This window comes from Psammomys obesus, unplaced genomic scaffold (genome assembly GCF_907164565.1).
Source record: "Psammomys obesus unplaced genomic scaffold, mPsaObe1.curated_primary_1811, whole genome shotgun sequence".
Classification (NCBI taxonomy): Eukaryota; Metazoa; Chordata; class Mammalia; order Rodentia; family Muridae; genus Psammomys; species Psammomys obesus.
The window spans coordinates 2,230,592-2,248,544 of NW_026585609.1; positions in this window are offsets into that span (position 1 = coordinate 2,230,592).

Genomic DNA, 17,953 nt, shown 5'->3' on the forward strand with positions numbered 1-17,953 from the left:
TTCTTCTTCTTCTTCTTCTTCTTCTTCTTCTTCTTCTTCTTCTTCTTTTAACCTTTGCCTCATTCTGACTGGGGTTAGATGCAATTTCATGGTTGTTTTGAGTCTCATTTCTTTAATTGCTAGTAATGAGAACTACTTCATGAGATGTGTCTTATCCATCTTTATTTGTTTTCAGAATTCTTTATTCAGATGTACAGGCTTTTTTTTGGGGGGTGGGGGTGGGTCTTTTATTTGCTTGACAATTTTTCTTAATATTCTGGATCAATCCCCTATCAGATGTTTATCTGGAAAAGATCTTCTCCTATCCTATGAATCTCTTCTTTACTTGACTATTTCTTTAGCTGTGCAGAAGCTTTTTAGTTTCATTAAGTCCCACCTGCCCATTGATGCCCTTACTTTCTGGGCAATAGAAGTACAACTGTTCAGAGAGTCCTTCTCTGTGCCTGTATCGTGGGGTACTATCCATGTTTACTTCCAGTGTTTCAGCTTTCACTTTGAGTTCTTTGAGCTGTTTAGCCTTAATTTTGTGCGAAGTGATAACCATGAGTCTAATTTTAATCGTTTGCATGGGCTCATCTTTTTATGTAGTGACTTATCTTTGGTAGTTGCACTCAGGTGGATATGAACATGAGGAGCAAAGATCTCTGAAAGATCTAGCTACTTAACTTTTTCTCAGATATTTTTACCATATCTTTTATCTTCCAGTTTTAGTTCTTAACAGATCCCTGATCCAAGGTCAAATAATTACTGCCTAGAAATCAGTGTGCTTTATGCTAACCTTCTACTTTGAAAGATAGATAGTGATATGTGCTGTATGAAATTCTTGCCAATTGCATAATTACTTTCTACTAGTGAATGCCATGTTTTATTTTTGTAGTAGGAAATGACACAGAAAACCTGTGGTTGGTATGTATGATAATTTAAAGTGAAAGCTTCCTATTGGCTACAGGTAGACACTGGTACATAAACAGGAAAGATATTTTCTTTGCGTGATTTCTCATATATGAAAATGTTTATTTTTAAACATATTTCAAATCATTTAATGTTAATCAATGTACTTTTGATTTATAATTAATCAAAGTAAAGTTTCTCTATTTAGGGTATAACTTCTGGGTCTAGAGAGATGGCTTAGGAATTATGAACACTGGTTGCTTGTGCAGAGGACCTGGATTCAATTCACAGCACCCACTTTGCAGGCACAACTGTCTCTGACTCTATTGTTAGGGGCTTTGACACCCTTCTCTGGCCTCTGTGGACACTGCACAAACATATTTAGGCTAAAACTCATATACACATAAAATAAAAGTTAAAAAAATATCAAAATTATATTTGTGATGTATTTTAAAAACAAAGCAAAAGATTTGACTCTTAATTAAATATATTAAATATTTAAATTTTTATTGGTTAGATTCTGATATTTTAGTAAAATAATTTCAGATGATACATCTTGTTATAAATAGTCTCTACAATCTTGTGATAAAACAAGGTCTTATATTTTCAAAGTGGCTTTGATGATGTTCCTTTAGAAATAATGGTTGATTATTTCTTAGAATGATATTTAAAATATTATGTTCATTTACCTTTGGAAAATAAGGCAGATTTTGAACATTGGCACATACCTGTTTTATTTTTCCTGGTTATCAAATTAAAATGTACCCGTTTGCTCCTACACTTGTGTTTTTTTTGAGTCTGTGTTGTTGACTCTCAGTTAATGAGATCAAGTAACTTGTGAAGACATGTTAGATGAGACAGACCTTTATTTTCTATTTTTAGAACTTTTAATTTTTTAAATTTATTACAACTTATTCACTGTATACCCAAGCTGTAGCCCCATCCTTCATCCCCTCCCAATACTGCCCTCCCATTCCCCTCCCCAAGTCCACTGATAGAGAAGCTCCTCCTCCTCTTCCCTCTGACACTAGCCTGTCAGGTCTCATCAGGACTGGCTTCATTGTCTTCCTCTGTGGCCTGGTAAGGCTGCTCTCCACTCAGGGGGAGGTTATCAAAGAACCAGCCACTGAGTTTATGTCAGAGACTGCCTCTGCTACTCTTACTAGGGAACCCACTTGGACACTGAGCTGCCATGGGCTACCTCTGTACATGGGTTCTAGGTTATCTCTATGCATGGTCCTTGGTTGGAGTATCAGTCTCAGAAACAACTCCTTAGCCCAGAGATTTTGGTTTTGTTGCTCTCCATGTGGAGCTCCAGTCCCCTCCAGGTCTTTCTATCTCCTCCTTCTTTCATAAGATTCCCTGCATTCTGCTCTAAGTTTGGCTATGAGTCTCAGTGTCTGCTTCAATACCCTGCTAGGAACAGGGAACAGGGAAGAGGACAGGAGCTTACCACAGAAGGTCTCTGAAAGACTCTATACAGACCTTTATTTTCTATCTTTCCAAGCTTATTCATTTGGGATTTCTGGTCAACACACATTGGAATGTTCAGTGGCATCAGTCTGAAATGTCCTATGGAAACTGTGACCGTACACCTGATAGATCTATGACTAAACTAGGTGATTGTAAGTGCCAGCATTTGGGCTCTCAGGTGATTCCGGATTGGGAAGAGGTGAGTTACTGCCACTAGATTTGCTCCTAATTACAAATTTGATTTTTGATACAAGATGACATTATATGGAATTTGTTCCATGGCAGTAGACTAATGAGAAGAGATAATTCTTTAAAACCTTCAGCAACCAAGTCAATATGAAATGCATGGTTTTCCTACCAAAGAAAAATAGGGTAAATAAGAAAGCCTCCAAGAAGAGTCAATACCCTCTACAACTTGAAGATGTTATAGTAATATTTTCTTGGGACTATAGTTCACCAGTAAAGCAACTTGAAAAACTTTAAAAATAAGGAGTTGCAAATTTTCAAAGTGAGAAAATAAGCCTATACCCACAGCAAAACAAATACATCAACATTAGCTCATGAAGTGTTATAAGTTGTGGGTAGAAAATCTGTCTATAAATCTCAAAGGATGTTAAGCTCGGTCACTGGGTCTGGAATAGCCTTTGGTGCTTTTAGTGAAAAAGGGAATGTTGTCATTCACTATGGATGAGCTTCAGTGACATAACCCATAATGAGGGCCAACAGCTGAGGAAGGCACCACCGAAGGGGAGGGGTCCTTAAAATGGTTTTGATTTAATACAAGGCATGCGCTATTAATAAAGAAGTTGAATGATACCTGTATGTTTTATAGGTTTATAAATTGGCTGTAGTAAAATATTTTACATCTTAGATCACTAGGTTTTGTTTCAGCTGATTATGGGAGATATCTATCTAGAGTTGACTGAATTGTATTAATCTGAACCTAGTTTAATGATGCCTTAACATTTTTATGGGAGAATTTAATGTTTGCAATATCCTTGTTCCTTATTTGAAAGCGTGACTTATAGGTTTCTCATCTTCCTTAAATTATAAAATCCTTCAGCTAATAAAGGAAAATGATTATAGTTTGCAAAAAAGGCAAAGTCATTTAACAATCCATATAACTGTCTATGGTAGGACTTTGCATAATAATTGTAATTTAGCTATTAGGGATCCTAAAGGCAGTTATCAGTCATACTCTACAATTCTGGGAGAATCAGGCAAGGCCCAAATTATTTGAAGTGTTTTAAATTCTCAAAGAAAAAGGCACACCATAAATTTGAAATATACTGTGTCATAACAAGATATTATTTCATAGGAAAAGGAAAAGTCCCTCATAATTTTCAAATGTATAAGCCACCAAAAATGATCTGTTTTCATCACTTTGGATGTAGATAAAACACAACTTTATTTTATTAATAAACACAAGTTTTATGTCAAGCATATGTTCCTTCATGGAGAAATACATGAACTAGATGTCACCAGGGGGACATGGAATTGTTGGTGATCCTGGGGCAGTGATGTGCACATTCAAGGATACTAAGGTAGAAAACTGAAGACTTGGAGATAACACTCCTTTTTTATTACCTATCAGTACAATTATGACACATCGGGGCAGTTATTAAGCTCACTGTGAGTATTTACCAACTAGACAAATAAAATCTTTAAAAAAACCTTAAAGCATAAAAAAAATCAACTTCAGTGTCCAAGTGGTTTACATAGTAATGGGAAGAGGGACTGCTTCTGACATAATCTGATTGACCTTCTTTTTGATCACCTCCCCTGGGGGTGGGGGGAGCAGCCTTACCAGGCCACAGAAGATGACAATGCAGCCACTCCTGATGTGATCTGATCGACTAAGATCAGAAGGAAGGAAAGGAGGACCTCCCCTATCAGTGGACTCAGGGAGGGGCATGCATGAAGAGGGTGGGACTGGAAGGGGAGGAGGGTGGGGCCTATGGGGGGATACAAAGTGAATAAAGTGTAATTAATACAAAATTTTAAAAAATCCACTTTAAGTCTCTTTTGGATATAGGTTTATGTTCAAGGTCATAAATTATTTACATTTGAAATTATGGGGCATCTGCACATTTTATAAAATGTTAATTAGTCCAGAGATGTGGAAATTACGATGGGGACTGATGGGGATCCTTTAAAATCAAAGTACCGCAATGTAAACCAGATATCCCTGTACACATTAATATGGGTGTAGATGCAAAGTAAAATCAATCAGTAATTTGAAACCATGTCTGCACTTCCATTTTTATTGCAGCATTTTTCAAAATGGCCAGAATTTGGAGTTAACTCACATGGTGAGTATTTTTCTATTCCAAGAACTTATTCCATCAAGCTATATAATTGATAATTGAAACTTGGTTCTGTTAGAAATGCTATTATTTTTCTTTTTTTTCCTATTGAAAATAGTTCTTCCCCCTGTGTACTTCAGATGTCTATTTTACTTCTCCTTCTGAGTGAGATTTGAGCGTCCTCCCTTGAGCCCTCGTTGTTACTTAGCTTCTTTGTGTCTATGGTTATGCTGTGCTTTATGGCTAATATCCACTTATAAGTGAGTCTAGAACATACATGTCTTTCTGGGTCTGTAATACCTCACTCAGGATGATATTTTATAGTTCCATCCATTTGACTGCAAATTGTATGATGTCCTTGTTTTTAATAGCTAAGTAGTATTCCATTGTGCAAATGCACCGCATTTTCTTTATTCATTCTTCAGTTGAGAGACATCTAGGTTGTTTCCAGCTTCTGCCTAATATGAATAAAGCTGCTATGAATATAGCTGAGAAGTAAGCATCTTTTGGGTTTATGCTCAGAAGTAGTATAGCTGAGTTTTAAGGCAGAACTATTCCCAGTTTTCTGAGAAACCACCTGATTGATTTCCAAAGTGGTTGTACAAATTTGCACTCCCACTAGCAATGGTGGAGTGTCCCCTTTGCTCAACATCCTCACCAGCAGGTGCTGGTGACAACTTGAGTTTTTGATCCCAGCCATTCGGATGGGTGTGAGATGGAATCTCAAGGTCGTTGACTTTCATTTCCCTGAGGACTCCTTAGCCATCTGCTACAGAACTCTAGATCCGCTACACGTGCAGTGATGAACATTTCTTTAAGTGATTGAACTGAGTGGGAAAGGGGGTGGGGAGGGGAACAGATTGAGGGTAATAATAAAGTGTGGGAAGAACAAGGGGGATTGTGAAAGAGAACAGATATCCGTAGGGGGCATCTTTTGGGACAGAGGAGGCTCCCAGGAGTCTGATGTGGTGACCTTAGCTGGGACTCCTAGCAGTGGGTGATATGGGAGCTTGAAGTTGGCACCTCCTATATCCAGCTGGGACGTCCATTGGAGGGAGATGTCAACCTGCAAACAAAACCTTTGACACAAAAGTTGTCTCACCTATAAGAAGTATAGGAATAAAGATGGAGCAGAGGTTGAGGAAAAGGCCAACCAATGACTGGCCTAACTGGAGAGCCACCCATGGGAGAGAGCTAATGACCTCTGACACTATTAATAATACTCCGCTGTGCTTGCAGACAGGAATATAGCATAACTGTCTTTTGAGAGGCTTCATCCAGCAGCTGATGGAAACAGATGGAGAGACCACAGCCAAATAAAAGGTGGAGCTTGTGGAGTCTTGGGGAAGAGAGTATGTGTGTGTTGCAGGGGAGGGTAATTGAGGGAGCCAAAGGATTCATGGACACCACAAGAAGACCTACAAAGTAAACTATGGCCTACGGGAGCTCACAGAGACTGAGCCACCAACCAAAGGGCATGTACTGGCTGGACTTAGACCCCTTACACATAGGTAGCAGATGTGCAGCTTGGTCACCATGTGCGTTCCCTAACAATCGGAAAAGATGTTCAAGTACACCACAAGGACATTTGCTCAACCATGTTCGTGGCAGTTTTATTCATAATAGCCAGAATCTGGAAACAACCCAGATGTCCCTCAACTGAGGAATGGATACAGAAATCATGGTGCATTTACACAATGGAATACTGCTCAGCAATTAAAAACAAGGAAATCATGAAATTAGCAGGCAAATGATGGGAACTAGAGGTATCCCAGAAGCAGAAGGACACACATGGTATATACTCACTTCTAAATGGATATTACATATAATATAGGATAAACATATTAAAATATGTACACCTAAAGAAGCTAAGCAAGAAAGAGGACCCTGGGTAAGATGATCACTCCTCATTCAGAAAGGCAAACATGACAGACATCAGAAGAGGGAGAAAACGGAACAGGACAGGAGCCTACCACAGAGGACCTCTAAAAGACTCTACCCTGAAGGATATCAAAGCAGATGCTGAGATTCATAGACAAATTTTTGGGCAGAGTACAGGGAATCTTATGAAAGAAGGGGGAGATGAAAGACCTGGAGGGGGCAGAAGCTTCACAAGGAGAGAAACAGAACCAAGTAATTTGGGCTTAGGGGTCTTTTTTGAGATTGATACTCCAATCAAGGACCATGCATGGAGATAACCTAGAATCCCTTGCACAAATGTAGCCCATGGAGCTCAGTCTCCACCTGGGTTCCATAGTGATGGGCCCAGGGACTGTCTCTGACATGAACTCAGTGGCTGGCTCTTTAATCAAGTCCCCATGAGGTGGGAGCAGCCTTACCAGTCTACAGAAGAAGACAATGTAACCAGTCCTTATGAGACCTGATAAGTTAGTTTCAGAGGGAATAGGAGGAGAACTTCCCGTATCAGTGGAGTTGTGGATAGGTATGGGAGGTGATGAGGAAGGGAGGGTGAGATTGGGAGGGGATGGAAGAGGACGCTACAGCTAGAATATGTAATTAACAATAATAAATAAATTTTAAAAAGAAATAAATGAGAAGTAAATAATATGCTGAAAACTGTAAGTCGGTATTATCCGTATTTCTTAGTTATTGGTATGGTGAAACACAGAACAAAAATCTTACCTATAAATCTTACCTATTAACATTGGCCATATGGCTAAGTGGGAAAAAGTGCTGTCTGCCAAGCATCATGACCTGAGTTTTAACCCCGAACCCATAAAGGAGAGAACCAACTTCCACAGGTTGTCCTCTGAAATCTACATATATGTGTCATGGCCCACAAGGGTTCAAGTAAATAAAAAAATAGATGAATAAATATTCAAAAGTTAAAATTCCAAAAAAGAGAGAAAATATAGAATATACGTCTTCACTCAAAATGCATTTGAAGGCTAACATTGTTAGTCTGAGTTGGTGTCAGAATCATTATTTCATTAAATCATAATTCTGGACAACAAAAATGTTAGCCTACCTCAATCTGGGGACTCATCAATATTTCCAAAAGTGATGACCTATGAATCTGCCTTAAAACAAATATTATTGAATTTCATCATTATAAACTACAGTCTTTATGAAGAAAGTATTTCTTCAAATTAAAAAAAAATATTTGCAGAATAATACCAGCACAAATGTAGAAGTCTGTGCCTAGGATATGTGCATATAAACACATGATCTCATACATTTTAAAGTTAAATACTAGCTCTGCATCAATAAACCTATATCTCATAAAAGGTGGAAAGTCTCATAACTAGACAAATAATGGGGGAAACAAAGAAAGAGAAGAACAGGAGTGAGCAGATTTGAGAATATCTCATTTAAATGATAAAACTGGAAAGGCTTAATCCTTGGGTAGTTCCATTTAAGAAGACAAAAAAGAAATTTACAAACCTATGAAAGTAGGTACAAACATCATTTCCATCATTTGAGTTGTGAATAATGAATAATGTTCATTAACAGTGTAATAGTGAAGTAGGTAGACTTGATAAAAAATAAGAGTAAATATAAGATAGTATACTCAAAATATCATATTACAACACATATTAGATATTGAAGAATTAGTTAAGTGCCCAAAAATTATTAAAACATTAGGTCAGAAAGTACTAAAAATGGGAAATGTTATATCAAGGGACAGATCCTAAGTAACTATCTTTAATGGTAGAGTATGCTCCACACACGGGTCTATTCTCACAGGGGAATTTTCTAGTATGTCTTTCTTTCTGCATGGCAAATTGAAGACTGTATGAAGGTTAGAGTGATCACAAAGCTTTAGCTTCTTCATTTCCTCAAAGATCATCATTTATCATTCTCTGCTATATCGTACCGTGCTTATCACTACCTGACCCAATTTAATTATTTGTGTATCTTTTGTCTGTTTATTCCCAATACTTCATAAAATAAATGATGAAATACATTTTAATAGATTTAATTTACCTTAATTGCTCTTAACTATGTTCCTTTGTGTGTGGGTATGTACACGTGGGCACAGGTGAGCAGAGAGGCTAGAAGAGAGCATCAGATCCCCTGCCGTGGGAGTTATAGGTGGTTGGGACTCACCCAACATTACAGCTGAATAATAATTTTCACTGGTCAATGAGAATTTTGTACTCATAAGCTCTGAGCCACCTCTACAGCCCTTGAACATTTAATTTGAAACAATTTTTAATTATTTTGCCTAGGAATGACACAAAAGTATACTAAATATATTTACTAAGAGAAGTGAATAGGCACACATTTATTTCACTGTATAGTCTGTTTTCGAAGGGTGAAATAATTGAGAAATCTTAAAGTAAATCATTCTTATCTCTGATAATTGGGTCAGAAATTATATTTAATATTAACTAACTTATGAGATATGTATTTATAGAATTACTACACATATTGTATAATCTAGTGACGTCTCAATGATGGGTTCTAAGTTGGAACAAAATGAAAAAGAAGAGAAATAGATATGTTTCTCTGTGGTGTTTCAATGATTATAAAATAAAATTTTGGAGAAAAGTAAAGTATCAGTGGGGAAACTGATAATGGTTTGGAAAGGAGGTTAGCAGTAGAGACTGTCCATTAATTATTAGTTCATATGATCGAAGCTCGCATTAAATTGAAAGGCCAGTGAATCTGAAATATATGCTCTTTTAGTAACATTAAAGATTTGCAACACCATGGTAAGAAAATCCTATGTAACTGCCACCACGCATTGATGGAGCTCCTCTCCATTTCCTTATTTCTCTGGCACACAGTACCCAGCAGTCTGTCTTCTATAAACTTTGCTATTTTAGATGGTTCCCAGTAAACAGAATCACGTGGCACATGTCCCAAGGGCTTGATTCATTTCATCTGTGCAATGCCTTCTAAATTAATCCATGGTGCCAAAGTAGTACATTTTCATTCTTTGTGAAAGCTGACTAATATTTCATTGTTTGAACATGCCATATCCTCCTCATTCACTGCTGATGTGATGGACGTGGTTCCTATCTTGGCTGCTAGTTTGAACAGTGCTGCAATGAGTAAGGAGTGCAGGAATCTTCCAGAGCTTTTCTGGCAGTTCTGCTATTTAGGGATTTTCATGAAACATCCTGTAAGACTTTAATCATTGTACATTCCGTTTAGTGTAAAGCATTCTGAGTTTTCTGAATTTTCACCAGAAATTATCTTTCAAAATGTGTTTATCGGGATTATCTGAAGAGACATGAGCTGACAGTTTTTCATTCACTCCTCCTTGATAATTGGCGATCATGTACACTTTTCCATGTATCCCCCAACCATTTAGATAACTTCCTGAGAAATTTTATATGCAAGTTTTTTGTTACTTTATATAAAGTGGTTGTTTGTTGTTGTTTTGCTGTTGCGTTGACAAAGTTTCTTATATATATTTTGACTTGATCTCTTTTTGACAAATGCTTTATGCACACTTCTCTGTAATTCTGTAGGTTTTTGTATAGTTTATGTTTGCTGTGCTCTGTAGAAACTTGCAGAATGATACAGGGACATTCTCTCTTTATAATTTTTTTATTAATTACACTTTACTCATTTTGTATCCCCCATAAGCCCCTCCTCCCCTCCCAACCCCACCCTCCCTCCCCTTTCTGCATGCATGCCCCTCCCCAAGTCCACTGATAGGGGAGGTCCTCCTCTCCTTCCTTCTGATCTTAGTCTATCAGATCACATCAGGAGTGACTGCATTGTCATCTTCTGTGGCCTGGTCAGGCTGCGCCCCCCTCAGGGGGAGGTGATCAAAGAGCAGGCCAATCAGATTAGGTCAGAGGCAGTCCCTCTTCCCATTACTATGTAACCCACTTGGACATTCTTTGTTCTGTTTTCATGCCTGTGAGTCTGCAATAACTTTTGCCATGGTCAGTACCATGGACTTTGTTCCTATGCCACCTCCTTGCAGTCTGACAATGTCAAGGGTTTTAACATGTATCTTTAATGTGTTTTGAGTTAGATTTGTATACAGCATATGTTAGGAATTTGAGTTTATCCTATTTCATTTTGGTCATCCAGATTGACCATCACCATTATGAATGAAAGCTCTTTTACCCACTCATTGGGTATTCCCTCTTAGTTCTGTTTCTGAAGACTACACATGAATGTTTTTCACTTCTTAGCCCTTTCTCCTGATATTTACCATATGTGTCTGATTTTATGCTAGTACCATCATTTATAATTAGCACACTTTGGAATAAATTATACAATTGACAAGTGTAACACTAGTTTTGTCATTCATGAAAATTATGAATGTCCTGAGATATTTGTATTTCACATAAATTTTAGGATAATTAAGAAAATTTCCTACTGGAATTTTTATTATAAACAGCATTGAATCTTTAGACCGCCCTAGGTAGTGATGACAGTTTAACAACATAAGCCTTCAATTCAAACTAGACATTTCCTCTTAAGTTGTGTCTTTTATTTACTCTATCACTGTCATGGTTCAGTGTGTCAGATTCAGTGTCTTAGTTAAGTATTTTAGCTTTTCTGCAGAGTTTTTGTGGAGTCTTCATATAATATGCTGATATTTGAACAGATAACATTATTTCTTTAGTGTTTGGGATAATTTTAAGTTCTTTTCTTTTCTAGTTGCTCTGCCTTTCTCTCCATTTCCATGATGAAGAGAAGTGACTGAAGGGCCATCCTGGCTTTCTTTCTGATGCAAGAGGAAATGGTTCAACAATGCACCATTGAGTAGGATATTGACTATGGAACTTCAGAAAGGGGTTTCATAGTGTTGAGGAATATTTTCTTTTAGTTTACAAGATATTATACTTTGTAGAATAGCTTTACTCTTCATTAAAGGGTATTACATTAGATCATCTTTAAAAGTATAAATTCTTCATTAGATCTTGGACTCTAACCATGTTTAGCAGGATACCCTCTTGGCTATGTCTGCAGATTTTTTAACCCTGTCGTTTGTCTTCATTTTGGTTTTGTTCTAAGTATTTTAAATTGGCTCACACTCTTATTTTTGAACAGCTGAAACATTATTCCACATTCCCCCCTTGAAAACATAATTATAAATGCATCCCTTGTATTATTGTTCAATTTGTTACATTTCAGTGACAATAGCTCTTTATGCTATAGGTATTTAATGGGCCTCCTGATCTGTGTCTAGAATACACGATATATTGGTAGCACATTCCAACCTCTAAATGCCTTTCATGTCAGTATTGGAGATAGCATCAGGCATTTGAAAGCTGGGGCCTATTTATAAAGATATCATCAAAACCTGCCTGATGTAGCAGACTTATGAATCAATTATCTGAGCTACACTGGGTGATGTATCTATTTGAGATTTTAGACTCATATATTTGAAGCCAAACTACAAACAGATAACCATTCAACAGCCTATCATGATTTTTATCTTCATCCTTATATCTATCAAACGTGGAAGCAACAACAAATCTTACTGATTTTTATTTATAAGAGTTAAAAAATTACACACTTAAAAATCTTCTCTCCTTATACTTCTGTACACATATACACACATCCAAACACACAAACACACACAAAGGTACCACACACACACACACACACACACACACACACACATACACACACATCACATCACATATACAAACACACATACAAGCACACATAGAGAGAGAGAAATATTAGTCGCTATTTAACAGAAATTGCATGCTTAGATAAAAAAATGAAAATAAAAACCAGAACACAAAGAACCTTTTCTCTGTATAAAGGAGGCAGTGCTTCGATTAAGAAGAGTGATCTGTGGTCATGACAAAGACATGTGAAGGGTTCAACTTAAAGTGGAAAATGAGGCTTTTTACTCTTATAAATGAATACAGTAGTAAGCGTGGATTAGGAAGAGAAAAGAACAGACTCAAAATTTTTGTATGCAAGTGGTCTTTAGGGCGCCTCCACACAGGCAAGTCATGTGGGTAGATGTAGTGGAAGATAATATTAGAGCATCCGAGACACAGATATGATTAAGAGTATAGTTTAGAGAGACTGATAATCCAGAGAAAGATTCAGGAACTGATTAACTTCCACAAGTTCTCAGAACATTAAGTCTTAGCTATACCGCCTCCTTTTGACAGACTGTTGAACTATTCACCCACAGAAGAGTTGACACACATTGCGAGAGCCTGGGCTGTCTTTGTGGATCCCATAATCAAACCAGCACTTTCCATGGATAAACGTGCTTTCACCTGCTGTGTTCCCCTGCTTGGGAGAAAACCTCACAGAGATTATCTCTTTGAGCTCATTGCTTCTGGAGTGGAAAGGGGGAAATGGAGACAGACATAATTTTTTTGTAGACTCTCAGGATTCCTGATGGGAACATTCTTTCTGATCTCACATCCTGGGGTACTGTGTGGGCCAGAAAAGGATAGAACAGGGACGATCTGGTGAAAACATTGGCATTCATGCTCCACAGAAGTAGCTCTGTTTCTGTCATTGGTTCCTATTAGAGGTCCAATCTGTTATGATTTAAACATGAGATGCTCCCAAAGTGCTCATATGCGGGCGCAGTTGGCACAAAGCCATGTACCATCTTGTAAGTTGGTCAAAACTTTAAATCATGGGACCTGGATGGCAGATGTAGGCCAGTAGGGGCAGTCATGGTTATAGCCCAGACCTGCTTCTGCTCACTTCTGTATCCTGTCTGTGTCATGATATCCCCATTACCTTTATTCCCTTCCCATCACCATTTCTTACAAGCCATAATAGCCATGAAATCTCCTGAAATCCTGGGCCAAGGCAAATTCCTCTCCTAACATTCATCAAGCAAGCGTTTCCCGGTCAATAGTCCTGCAGCGCTGTACGTGCAGAGCTGGTCTGGTTGTCCACCCAAGTGTGGAGGGAAGTTCAGCGCTGTGTGGTTCTAAAGTGGTAAGTTCTCAGGTTGAGCTTCAGAGTACACCTCAAAGTACACCCCAACTGTCCTTGGAGGGAGAATTCCCCGCATGGTATTCTGCACAGACGATCATAAGACGCTTGTATGGGCACTATGACTGTTTATCAATGGCTGTCAACTTGATTGGATCAGTAATCAACAGAGATATGCCTCTGGGTCTTTGAGGCATGTTCTAGAAATGATCAACTGACGGAAAGTTACTCCCTGAGAGTGGGTGACACTTTCTGGTGTGGCCCAGATATAAGGAGGTTTAAGAAAATCACCTGATGTCTTCTCTTCCGCCTTGGTTCTGGTGAGTGCATCTTCTCCAGCTGCCATCATTTTATGGCATCAGGACCAACTGCTTTGAGTTTAGGTCAGTGGCTCCCCAGGAGTCTTCTGGGCCTTAGTAGGAGTTGTTCAGTGGTATAAGCAGTGGCCAGGTTCTGCCTCTCTGCAGTGTACATGGGCATTACTGAACCACTCCTATTATGTACATTAAAATCATAAAACCTCTACTATAACATGTTCCTGCTGCCAGCTCTGTTCCTTTAGAGAACACCAACTAGTGTAGGGATTTTTTTTTTCTTGTTACAATGACCTGACCAAACAGCAGATGAAATGAGAAGGACTCATTTTGGGTCGTTGTTCATTGCAAAATCTTTCTACACAGAATCGTCATCAGTGGCAGAAACAGCAAGGAGGCAGATATGAGTTATTCCTGAAGTCTCAGTGAGTCTAGAAGTCAAGAGTTAAGACTGTTATAAAAAGCTGGCTTTCTCTTCTTTCAGATGTTGTCATTCTTGTTAAAGCTGGGTCCTTTTTTTTCTTTTTATTTCCCAAATAAACCCAACCTGGAAACATGTGCATATTGCCTGGGAGGTTTCTCTTAAGCCAAGTTGACAATGAAATTAACACCAACTGTTACTGTACAATGTTTTGAATTGTGTGCATTATTCAAGAGACTCAAAAGAAAAACTGTTCAAGCGACTGGAGAGATGGCAGCACAGTTGAGAGTTGATGCTGCTCTTGGAGAGAACCGAAGCTGGTCAGTTCATAACTGGCCTGTAACTCCAGCTCACGACTTCTGGTGCCCTCTTCTGGCCTCCACACACATTTACACTCATGTTTACTTATACATATGTATATATATGTGTGTATATGTATATATACATATATGAACTGTTAAACAAATATCCAGAAATAAGTACTTTCCAAGACTTGGAGAATACTAAAATTTTGATTTTTTTTATCTGTTATATGAATTAAACAAAATTTGTGAACTTCCAAATAATATTTCTCTGAGTATCAGATGGCAACATGTGATGGTCTCAATACTTAATGTTGCCACACAAATGAAAGAAAAATAAAGGAAGCTTCAATTTAATTAAAAATGAGTGAAGGGGAGGTGGCTGAAAATGCTTCTTCCCATTGTGACAAATGAAGGGTGACACTTTGGGCTCACTACTAGCTCTATCTAATTGGTGGCTCTATTTTCACTTCTAGGAACCCTGTAGTATACATTTTAAGAGTTCAAGTGGAAAGACCCAACACTCATATGCTAACATTAAAATTATGACTCTTAGGTTAAGAGGTGTGCTTTTCTACAACTACTCATAGAATATAACATAAAAAAAAAAAAACAAACAAACCATGAATAAGTAGCATGGTTGTCAGAGAAGAACCTCAGGGTTTATCAACCAATAACTGAACTGCTGTCTTGACGTGATAGCATTTCCGTTATTAATGGGGTATACATTCCTTCAACAACTGAGGACTTGCAGTTAAAGAGTAGACTGGATACTCCCAAACCCATTTAATGCATGCCTATATCCACTGAGGTTTAATGAAAACTTTAAACACTGCTTGCATTTCTGTGGTGGCTATTGTGTGCACGTTCTTTAGTTTGTGGTTTCATACATACCCAGATATAACGGTTTTACTAAATCCTTAAAATAGTGCATTGGCAGAAACGTCATTAGCTGTACAAAGGGGAGATGTAATGAGTAAGGGAGATACTAAAAATTCTAGATAAATATTATTGCATGCTTGCATGAAGCTCCCTCATATGGTGGAAGAATTTTGCTGGTCTATTTAACTTCTCTGAAATGAGGTCACAGTTAGGACTGTGGACATGCTTGTGGGAACTGTCTACACCTCATGAAAGCCAGTGCTGTCATATGGCTCATTCTTCTCAAGAAATTCCATATTTGTGGGAGCACATACAACTCACCATGCCTTGCCATGGTTGCTGTTGTGGGCAGGGGTTTTTTGAGAAAAAGCCCACTTGTATACCAAGTTGTTGTATGGGGAGACATGAGCAAACTTTGACTTAATCTAGGTAGGGACCAACACCAAACCCAAGGACTGATCCCACCGAAGTGTAGCTCAGTGGATCAATGTTTTTTTTTTTTTTTTTGTTGTTATAGAAGTTCAGATAATCCCATGCTTTCAGAAGCCTGTGCAACTCAAATGCAGCTGTTTCCTTTAGGGCCTGCCTCAGGAAGGGTGGTCACTCAGGGAGATCCAGCCCCGGAGTCTCACTGTGTGAGAGTGGTAGACAGCTTGACTGTGGGAGACAGTCATCTCTTCGCTATTCCTCACTGTTTCCATCAGCCGTGGGAGGGCCCTGCCTTACATACACAGTAAGTTTTGTAGACTTCCTGAGATTTTTGAATGAGATTTCCTCCAGGAAAGAACACATCAACATTGCTCACAGCAAAAGTTACACTCTTGTCACTTTGTCACCTTGAAGTCTACAAACACTGAAAATCAAGTTGTAGCTTAAATGGAAAATTTCAAATAAATGGCAAAGGAAATTATGTCACACATCATTGACACAAATGGCTTGCAATCCACTTTTTTTCTCTGGACTTTCCAAATAGCAGATATTGAACAATTCCTTAGTCTGAAAAACCTCTCTGAATATGATCAAAATATTTTTTTCTCAAAAGATATAGATTCTAGAGTCACCCCCATATCCTCTCAGAAGCTTTCTCTGTCTTTGGTCTCCAGCTTATCACAGAGATGCCCTGGCCCTTGGTTTCTCTTCTCTCTGCAGGCCATCTCTCCTCAGCACCCCCCATCTGATTTCTAATCTTACAATCTCTCTGTGCTTCTGACTTTGTTCCCTCTCTTCAATAACTTCTGCTGTCTTTTCTATTCCCCCTTTTGACTGAGATTTAAGCATCCACTCTTGGGTCCTCCTTGTTACGTATTTTCTTTGGGTCTGTGAATTGTAGTATGTTTATCCTATACTATATGGCTAACATCTGCCTATAAGTAAGTACATACCATGCGTACCTTTCTGGGTCTGGGTTACCTCACTCAGGACGGTCTTCTAGTTCCATCTATTTGCCTGAAAATTTCATGATTTCCTTGTTTGTAGTAGCTGAGTAGTATTCCATTGTTTAAATGAACTACAGTTTTTTTTTTTAATCTATTCTTCAGCTGAGGGATACCTAAGTTGTTTCCCAAAGTAGCAGGGTCATGGAGACTGAAAAGAATACCCTCTAACTAGACAGAACTCCTAGTGGAGGGAGGGGATCACCAACCCATCCACAAAAACCTTGATCCAAAATTTACCCAGCCTCCCAAGATGTGCAGGGATAAAGATAGAGCAGAGATGGAAGGACTGTCCAACCAATGCCTGGCCCACCCTGAGGCTCAGTCCATGGGAGAGAGTCAACCCCTGACATTATTAACAATATTCTGTTGGGCTCTCAGACAAGAATGTAGCATAGCTGACTTCTGAGAGGCTCCACCTTGCAGTGGATGGAAACAGATGCTGAGACTCACAGGCAAACACTGGGCAAAACTTCAAGAGCCCTGTGGAGAAGTAGGAGGGGGAAGGAGAGAAGGACCTGGAGGTGACAGGAGCTCTACAAGAAGACCAACAGATTCAACTAACCAGGGCTCAGAGGGGCTTCCCGAGACTGAATGAAGTGCCTACCAAGGACTGTGCATAGACTGGACCTAGGTCCAGATGTAGCAGACGAGCAGCACAGGCTTCAGGTGGGTCCTCTAGTAAGGAGAGCAGGGGCTGCCTTTAACATGAACTCTGTTGCCTGCTTTTTGATCACTTTGCCATGGCAGGGACACCTTGCCAGGCCACAGGGGAAGAGGACAAGCTCAGTCCTGATGTGACTTAAAGACCTGGCGGAGTTGGTGGTGGTAGAGAAGGAGGGATGGGAAAAGAGGAAGGAAGGGACTGGGAATGGAGGAGAGAGGGAATAAAAAAAGCAAATAAATAAATAATAAAAGATATTAATCCTGGCTCCTTTACATAACTCTTTTCTTTTGTGTAACTTCTGGATCAACTTAATTTCTCTTTGATTAGGTAGTCTATCTACCCACCATCATGAGGCAGCCAGTGTTCAGTGCAAACTTCCTAAGCAGAGTGTGAAAACACGTA